The 9,609-nt window shown below is 41.3% G+C and overlaps 1 long non-coding RNA gene across 1 annotated transcript in view; it reads left to right on the forward strand.

The window, feature by feature from the left end:
- LOC118585847 overlaps window positions 1–9,385 on the forward strand; it is a 27,997-nt gene extending 18,612 nt beyond the window's left edge. Inside the window, exons 2-3 of the long non-coding RNA XR_004945240.1 lie at window positions 7,553–7,679; window positions 8,068–9,385. This is a non-coding gene — a long non-coding RNA (uncharacterized LOC118585847). The remainder of the gene's footprint in view (window positions 1–7,552; window positions 7,680–8,067) is intronic.
- The last annotated feature ends 224 nt before the right edge of the window (window positions 9,386–9,609 follow it).

The raw sequence follows: 9,609 nt of genomic DNA on the forward strand, positions 1-9,609 counted from the left end.
GGTTAATTTAAGTTGTAAGAGCTAGTTAGAAATAAGCCTAAGCTAAAACCAGGCTTTCATAATTAATAAGAAGTTTCCGTGTTATTATTTGGGAGCTGGCATCAATGAAAAAGCTTACTACAAATTAATAAATACAATTCATCACATCGACAATGTAATAAAGAAAAATTACTCTTACCACCAATGAATGCAGAAAAAAACACTTGAAAAAATCCAGTGCCCATTTATGATATGGGGGCTAGAGATACGGGGAACTTCCTCAATGGGATAGAAGATATATGTAAGAACTCACAGTTAACATCACAGTTAATGATGAGAAACCTGAAGCTTTCCCACCAGATTAAAAACAAGGTAATATTTTCCAACTTGCCATTGCTTTTCAACAGCAAAATAAATGTTCAAGGAAATGTAATAAGACCCAAAGAGAAAAGATTAAGAAGGAAATAACAAAACTGCACGTGTTTGCACATGACAAGAAGTGTTTGCATCACTGAAGAATCTGTCCAGAAATATCTCTTATAACTAGTAAACAATTATGGCAAAATACTAGAACTCAAGGACAGTATATAAAAGCCACCTGTTTTCCTATTTGACACTGATGAACAAGTGGAATTTGAAATTAAAACACAGCACTTTTGTATTAGCACCAGAGAGTGAAATAAGTATAAACTTAGCAAAATATGACTCAGATCTATATATAGGAATCTCCAATATTGACACAAAGAGGAGCTAAATAAATTGAGAGGAAACCTGTGGAAGGCACAAAGTCCTCATATTCAGAGATAAGCACTAGAGAAATTAGGAATGTTATACATTCAGGCTTTGCTCTTCAATGGAAGTGGTGTATACCTGTTTTTTTATTCAGAAGGCTGAGAGTGGATGAAGTTAATAACCTTTGCTCTCTGCAGGGTCAGGTCTCAGCCGAATCCCCCAGAATATTTATCCCAGATCCTTCCTCCCTAGACCTTTATCTTTATCTTTGTTTCTTAGTGCTGTGTAACAATCTTTTTGTACACTGTGAATATGTATTATTCTCATTAGTTAATAAAGAGCAGACTGCGGGGCAGGAAAAAGCTACACAGAACTTGTGGACAAAAAGAGCACAGAGTAGAAAAAAGGCAGTTGCCAGGAGACACAAGAGAAGCAAGAGGAACATGCCATGCTAAGAAAAGGTACCACCATGTGGTAGAGTAGATAAGAAATACAGGTTAATCTAAGTGGTAAGAGCTAGTAACAAGCCTAAACTATCGGCTGAGAATTTATTAATATTAATTATCATTAATATTAATATTAAGTCTCTGTGTGGTTATTTGGGAGCTGGCTGGCAGTCCTAATGAAAAACTCCACTTACATCTCAGTCAATAGAACTAATCCTTAGGGGAAATGTCACATGTACTTTATAGTCTGGTGATCTTTATGCTGTTTATATGTCAGAGACCATATCAGATCCTAAGCCCTTAGGTTATAGAACCTATATTTATGGAAGAGATCACATGTATTTTGCAAAAGAGTTTCAATGTAGTTATGCCTTAAGCTTTATTGTACACATGGGATTGAGATAATTGCTACCAAAAAGCTTATTTTTCAAAATATTGTACTGTATATATGTCTATACTTCATATATGTACTTAAATATATCTAAAATAAACTGTCCTGTATCAGACTCTAGAAGTTTAAACTAGCAACAGTTAACTAAGTCACATTGGATTGGATTTCCTTCTTGCCTCATGACAGTTTTTCCTCTGTTGGCCATAGCATTTGCAGGGACCTCCATAGAAAACTTAATTGTTTCCTCATCTACTCTTCTACACTTGATCTGTAGACTCAAGACAATCCCAATAAAAAACCCTGCAATCTGTTTTGGAATCTCAGCAACTCCATTGTAAGGTTCATACACAAAAGCAAAGTCCCAAACACTCAGCACACCGAGGCAGGAGAAAGAAGCTGGAGCATGGCACTAATTCACTTCAAGACTTACTTTAAAACTTGATCAATCAAGGCTGTGGTGTTACCTTGTACAGCCTTGATGCAGGGGGAGGGCCTTGGGCCTGCCTCAACTGAGTGTACCAGCGTCTGCTGTCTCCCCATGGGAGGTCTTGCCTTGGAGGAGGTGGGAATAGGGGGTGGTTTGGGAGGGAATGCTGAGGGGTGGGAGGAGGGAGGACAGGGGAATCTGTGGCCGATATGTAAAAATGAATAGAAATTTTCTTAACAATAAAAAAAAGAAAAAGAAAGACTATGATGTTGTCAAGGATGGGCCAATAGATCAAAGGAATAGCAGACAGAGCCTAGAAATAAATCTGCACACACACAGTCAACTGATGTTCGGTCAGGAGCAGAACAACAGACATAATCTTCCTGCAAAAATGGGGCATCCATGTGCAAAAAGAATGTATCCAGACACAGACTGTATTTCTTTCTCAAAAATTAACTCGAGAGATCAACAACCTAAAACTATGAATGTCATAGAAGGTAGCATCGGAAAAACCTAGATAATTATGGACATCAATGGTAACTTTAAATTCACTATTGTACCACCTATGAAAGAAACAATTGACTAGTAGATTTCATTAAAATTAAGATTTTTGTTTTGCAAAAGATAATTTCAGGATAATGATAAAGTAAGCCAGGATATTGAGATAAAACATTTATCAAAGCTTTTTCTGATAATGAACTATCTCTAAAACACAGAAACAATTCTTATACGTCAAGAACAAGCAAGCAGCTCAGTTCAAATGTGGACAAAGATCCTCATGGATGCCTTGTCTTACAAGATGTCCAGATGGAAGATAAATGCACAAAGAGGTGCTATGCATAAGACATCATCTAGGAAATGTGGATAAAACAGCAGGGGGCTACCACTAACCACCTGTTAGAATGGCCACAATCTAGAGCACTAGAATCAAAAGGCTGTAAGTAAGTATAGCCACAGGAACTTATTGCTGATGAGAATGAAAAATGATGCTGCACTTTGGGAGACAATTAAGTAAATATGCATCCTAAAATTCTGCAATCACTCTTCCTTGTTATTTACACAAAGGAATTGAAATTTATGTCCAGACAAAAATATAGATGTGGCTTGTTTTAGCAGTTTAATTTTTTTAAAAATTGCTTTGCCTTGGAAAGAACTAAGATGTCTTCCAGTAAATGAATGGGTGAGCTGTGGCACATCCAGATAACAGAGTACCCAGTACTCGGTATTAAAGAGGAATGAATCATCAGCCCCCTCGTGGTAGAAAATTGCACAATGCATATTGCCAAGTCAAAGAAGCTGGTCTCAAAGGACAGCATACTGAATGATTCCAACTGTGCAGAACCCACTATTCTGAAAAAGGCAAGACTAAAGAAGAAATAGATGAATGGTTAACAGAGAGGAGGAGGAAGAAAATACATAAATGGAGCACAGAAGATTTTTAGGGTGGTGAGATTTCTGTGTAATCCTGTAATGGTGTCTCCTTGTCATTATGAAATTGTCCAAACCCAAAGGCTGTATGGCACCAAGAATAAACCTTCATATAAAACATGGACTTTGTATGGTAATGATGTGTCAATGTAGACTTATCAGTTGTGATGACTATACCACTGTGGTGGTGGATGTGGAAACATAGGGGTGCACACATAGGGCCAGGAACTTATAGGAAATTGACATCTCCTGCTCAGTTTTACTGTAAACCAAAAACTAGTTTGAAAAATAAAGTCTTATTTTAAAAGAAGGCAGCACACCTGGTTTTATGATCAGTCAGGTGGGAAAGGCCCAACATAAACAAAGAACAGAATGGTGAAGCAAAATCCTTCACCATTCTAAAGAGCCATGACTGGGTAGGTGTGGCTGCTTTTCCTGTCATGGCCCCAGTTGGATGTGTTACAGACAGGTGTGTCCAAGCCTCACCCACACTTTTATACAAGTCAGTTATTTTTATTCCCAGGATAGATCTATGCTGGAATGTTCTTCCTAGTTATGGGGACTTCCAGGTTATATTGTTATCGATGATTTTTACAATGGGGAATTCCTCCTCAAGTAAAGGAAATCTAAGTGTGGTTACAAAACCAGGTCCATAGAGGCCCATAGAGGCATCCTCCAGGCTCCACCTTCATGCATATCTCCCCTGTACAGCATACCAGAGCAAATCAGAACTCTGCAACCCCAAGTGTCCACATTTTCAGGACATATCAGACAAACTGAGTTTGTAAACAAAAAAACAAACAAACAAACAAACAAAAAACAACCTCCAACAGGAAGAAACCCTTCTGGCTAAGACCCACACAGACCCGCAGGAGGAAGCCCTACACTGCGAGAACTGACCATACTTTGAGGTGGCTTCTAGCACTGTGAGAGCCAAAGTTATGCTTTAAGTTTTAGTTACTGTGTCTAAGAGCCTGAGAAGACAAAAATGCCTCTAACCTTTGAGCCCCTTGCCTGAGGACAGACACTTCCTGAGATCATGGAGGCTGTTGTTCATGTCGATAACAAGCCACATGTCCCCACTTCCCTAAACAAGTTTGGTTGACCCAACTACACTGGGTGTACTTGCTCACATGTAGGTAGGAAGTACATCAGGATGTATGCTTGCCCCGGACTGGGCAAAGATGTGAAGTACATAGCCTTGTTGGTTTACCTTTATAAGCACATGGCCAATATAGCTCATGGCTATTTTCTGGGAATCCTGCAATGGACCTGGCCAGAGTCCATCATCCTGGCAAGTATCTAATTAAAGCTTGCTTCAGATTTGGCTCAAAATTGTGGTAGTGGTCTTAATCTCACCTGGTGGGATTAACCACAGCCTAAGCCTTGTCCCTGGTGATCGTCAGAACCTTGTAAGGTTACCAGGAAAAGATCCACCCTTTACCCCACTTTTCTGCTTAAAATGTTTGTGATTAGGATTTTCCTCCATCTCTTTGAGATGTACATGGTTCTCTGTAACTCAGGGGCATTTGCCTCCTGTTTTTCCTCCTCCTCCCTCTTCTGGATTTCCATATTGCCTTGAGCTTTTGATTGTCTTGCATTAGCATTCTGAGTGGAAAGGGAACAACTTTGGGATCCCAGTCTGCTGCAGGACAGAGTCCTAACTTCTGTGACTGAAGCTGGTGAACACCATTGGCTTAGTCATATTTATATTAATCAACACTGTAACTATGGTGGTTTGGAAGAGAATGACCCCAAAGAGAGTGGCACTAATGAGAGGTGTGGCCTTGTTGTAGCAGGTGTGGCTTTGTTGGAGGAAGTGTGTCGCTGTGGGGGTGGGCTTTGAGGTATCCTATGCTCAAACTAGTAAGATAGACCACTTCGTATTGCCTGTGGGATCAAGATGTAGCAGCTTCTTCTCCAGCACCATGTCTGCCTGATGCTGCCATGTTCCATGCCATGATGATAACGGACTAAACTGAACTGTAAGCTGCCATTTCAATAAAATGTTTTCCTTTATAAGAGTCACCGTGGTCATGGTGTCTCTTCATGAATAGCAATAGAAACCCTAACTAAGACGGTAAGTTTCACTGCCCTGATGTCACTGAGTCCGCAACCCCACCCTTACTCTGTCATCTCTTCAGTCTCTCTTTTCAACGGCCCTCTGCACAGAGCTCAGCCCTTTCTCCTATATCCAGTAGTTATTGAATAAATATTGTCAGTATTTTAAGTGACACCAGCAGGCTTTGTGTCTTTGGTGTGGCCCAGAAGAGTGTGAAGTTTAAAGGGTTTTTTGTTGTTGTTGTTGTTTGTTTTTTGTTTTTTTAAATATTCTTAAGCTTGATCTGCTTAAGGAGCCCCTGACAGTAGGATCAGAATCCATCCCTGGCACATGAGCAGGCTTTGTGGAGCCCACTACCTATAACAGGACACCTTGCACAGCCTTGAGGCGGGGGAGGGGTTTGGACCTGCCTCTACTAAATGAACCTCCCCATGGGAGGCCTTATCTTCTTGTAGGAGGAAATGGGGGTGGATTGGGAGGGGGAGGCTGAAGGGGCAGGGGGAGGGAAGAGGGGAGATCTTTAATTGGTATGTAAAATGAATAAAAAATAGTAAAAAAAGAAAAAAAAGAAAAAAATGTGTGTGTTTGTATATACAGCTGTGTGTATAACTATGTGCATGTGACTATAGATGTCTGCAGAGGTCAGAGGAGGGCATCAGATCCCTTGGAGCTGGAGGTGAAGGCTGTTGTGAACTTCTGACACGGGTACTGGGGTCTAAACTTCAGTTCCATGCAAAAGCAACACATGCTTTTAACCACTGAGCCATGCCATCTCTCTAGCACCATGAATCACAGCAAGTGTGTGTTCCTCAGTTAGTCGTGTTCTGCAGTTCTCTCAGACAGAGCTGGTCCACAGCTCCTAGCTCCTCCCTAAAATTGCTTCTGCTCTTGCCGTCACCTCATTCTTGTTCTTGCTCACTTCATTTTAGTAGTCTTGGTCCCTTGCTGTTCCTCAAGCACACATGACCAACAGGTGTGCTCTTGTTTCAGGACATTGTGATTGCTGCTTCTGCTCATGGAAAACCTTCCATCCAATGAGCTGGAAGTTCCTTTACCTGCTCTGGACTCCATCAAACTTCACCTCCTCACAGAAGACTCTCTGAGCAGCTTACTGAAAACTGCATTCTTCATCTGCCTCTGTTTACATATTCATGGACCACCTCGCTTTGTGTGTGTGTGTATGTGTGCTGTGTGTACATGTGCATGTGTGTGTGTGTGCTGTGTGTGCATGTGCATGTGTGTGTGTGTGCTGTGTGTGCATGTGTGTGTGTGTGTGTGTGTGCTGTGTGTGCATGTGTGTGTGTGTGTGTGTGTGTGTGTGTGTGTGTGTGTGTGAGTGATGCACATGCCCATGTAGAGACCAGAGCAGGATGTCAGGTGTCTTCTTCTATTATACTCGGCTTCTCAGGACCCCACTGGTTATTGCCCCCCTTTGCTGGGTTATAGACACACAGCCATTTTATGTAGTTGCTAGGGATTCAAGCTCAGGTTCGCATGCCTTCAGATCAGTGCTCTTACCTGTGGAACCATCTTCTCAGCCCTCCACTTCATTATTTCATGTTTTCCCATAGCATTCATCATCATGTTTGCTATATATGTTTGTGGCTTGTTTTGCTTGTTGTTTAAATTCCACTCTAGAATCCATAAGAATGGGGTGTTTTGTTTATAACTTTAATCTCAACACCTACATCATTATCTGCAATGTGCCAGGTGCACAGTAAATATTTGTTGAATATAATTCTGAATGACTCTCAATCAAATACTTGTTTATATAGATAAAGATGCTCAGGAGCTCAGGATATGTGACTTTTCCAATGTCTCACAATGAGTTGGAGGCAGAGTGATCATGCTCCTCAGTAGATTAGGTGCAGGTGACCAAAGATTCCAGGGTCACCAGTTGGATCCCAGCACTTCACTTGCCTGTATTTCTTCATCAGATGTGGCCACATTGAGCACTGATTTTTAAGCTTTGCCCTTTAGGGAAGAAAGGTTTGGTTTAGAGAAGCCCACCCAGTCACATCCAGGAAGATCTACAATAGTCTTTCTTGTTCCAAAAGATGACTTTTGAAATTTCTATTCTTATTCAGGACTTCTGTATCTATCTGGATCTAAGAAAATGAGTCATATCTCACTGGGGGACAAAATGTCTTGAAGAAAGCAATTACATTCAATTATAAAATGAAATAGAGTTCTGCTCCACCTGAAGATGTTTCTGTAAGTGATACATCATGGTGCTGGCCCCATGAGCTCATAATACCTAGTAACGGAGACCTTTAGGTCTGGCTAATTCCCACTGTGATGAACCCACAGCAATGAAATCACATCAAAGCACCCTGTCATCCTGACAATGTGACTAACTTTAGACATAGTTTAGATGATTTAAATGGTTTCATTTATCCAACTGATCAGTTTTCCTGAGTACTGATATATGCCAAATATTTCTCTCAGTGGCGTGGTTTTCGAGGCGCTAACATTGGTGTCTGTGGGTTTTGTTTGGGGAGCGGGAAAGACAACAAATGAAAAGAGGGTGTTTGGGTTTTCTATTCTTAGTAGAACAAACTATCACCAATTTAGCAGCTAACACCTCTGTATTCTTTTACAGTTTTAGAAATCAGAAATCCAACATGGATCTTATTCGACTAAATCGCCTACCAGGAAGCTGTATTCCATCTGCTGGCTCTCCAGGACCACCTATTTTCTTGTTTTAATTTCTGATGACCACCTACACTCTTAGCTTATAGACCCTTCCTCCACCTTCACACTCTGCTTTTGCAGCCTTCTCCTCCTCTGCCTCTTTCTGAGGATCTTTGTGATAACATTGAACTCACCCAGACCAAGCAGAACGATCTCCTCCTCTCAGGATCCTGGGTCACACCACAAAGTCCCTTTTGCCATCTAAAGTGTTGTTTGTAGGCATGGGGATTAAGAAGTTCATCTATTGGGGGACCTTGACTCAGCCTGCCTCCCAGGGCAATGTGACAAAGGTGACGACACTGGAGCTAAGTACCCGGTGTTGTGCAAATATGCTAGAGGGGATGCGTAAGAGGTATAATGTGAATTTTCAGTTAAGGTTGCACAGGTGCCAGTGGATGGGAGGGATGTCCTGTGGATGTGGTAGGAGAGGAGACCCTGGTGAAGATGACACTTTCATTAGTTATGTATCATGATGTTATTATTACTTTCTGATTAAACAATTCTAGCAATGTGTGTTTGAGATCTTGCAGTATCTGAGAGTCATGGGTCCAAGAGCCTTGACCAGATGACTGGACATTTTGGACTTTGTAAATTCACAGTCAAGTTCTGGGAGGGGGCTGTGTTTGCGGATGCTACTGTGTGGGCTGAGATATCCATCCCTCCTTTCTTACTAAATGGACCTCTCCATACAGTAAGTATATACCATGGCACTTATCTGAATTCTCTGAGCAGGGAGGGAAGCAGAAAGAAAGGAAAGAGGGAGAGAGAGAGACAGGCAGAGAGAAAGAGAGAAATCCCTTCAAAGAAACAAGTCATTTAAAACCTAACCTCAGAAATGGCATACTCTCATTCATGCCATTGTATGGGTCACAAAAACCTAAATCTATGTGGAGAGGATCACACAAAAAGGTGAGCACTAGGGATAGCAATCACTGATAACATCTTATAAGCAATTACTTGTTGCTGTCATGTAGGGCTAACATGAGAAACAGGCAAGGATAAAGTTGAGAAGGGAGGGTTAGAGCAAGTGACAGCTATCCTCTGGACCAAGGAATCTAGACATAATCTCTTTATAGACAGGGAGGTACTCCTGAGGCTTAGTCATGGGTAAAGCAGGAGGCGGGAAGTAGGTTTCAGTTCAAGTCACCAGTGCCAGGGCACTTCAGTAGATGGAATGACTGGAGAGGCAGGGATGGGGAGGCCCCAGGGTGCTGGTTTGAGAGGCATAGAGAACACTGAATGAATTCAGAAAGAAGTGAAGAATTGCCATGTGAGTGAACAAGAGTTAAGGTGTCTAATTCTGGTATGCTTTAGTTCTAGAACTTTTAGGTACAGTGATTACTAATGAAGTTTAGTCTAAGTTTAAGAAGGGCATAGAAGTGTCTGTCCAAAGGATCTGTGTACTCTCACAGGGGAGAATTCTCACCAGTTTGTGTTGGTTTTATGTTCT

The sequence above is a fragment of the Onychomys torridus genome, chromosome 6 (genome assembly GCF_903995425.1).
Source record: "Onychomys torridus chromosome 6, mOncTor1.1, whole genome shotgun sequence".
NCBI lineage: Eukaryota > Metazoa > Chordata > Mammalia > Rodentia > Cricetidae > Onychomys > Onychomys torridus.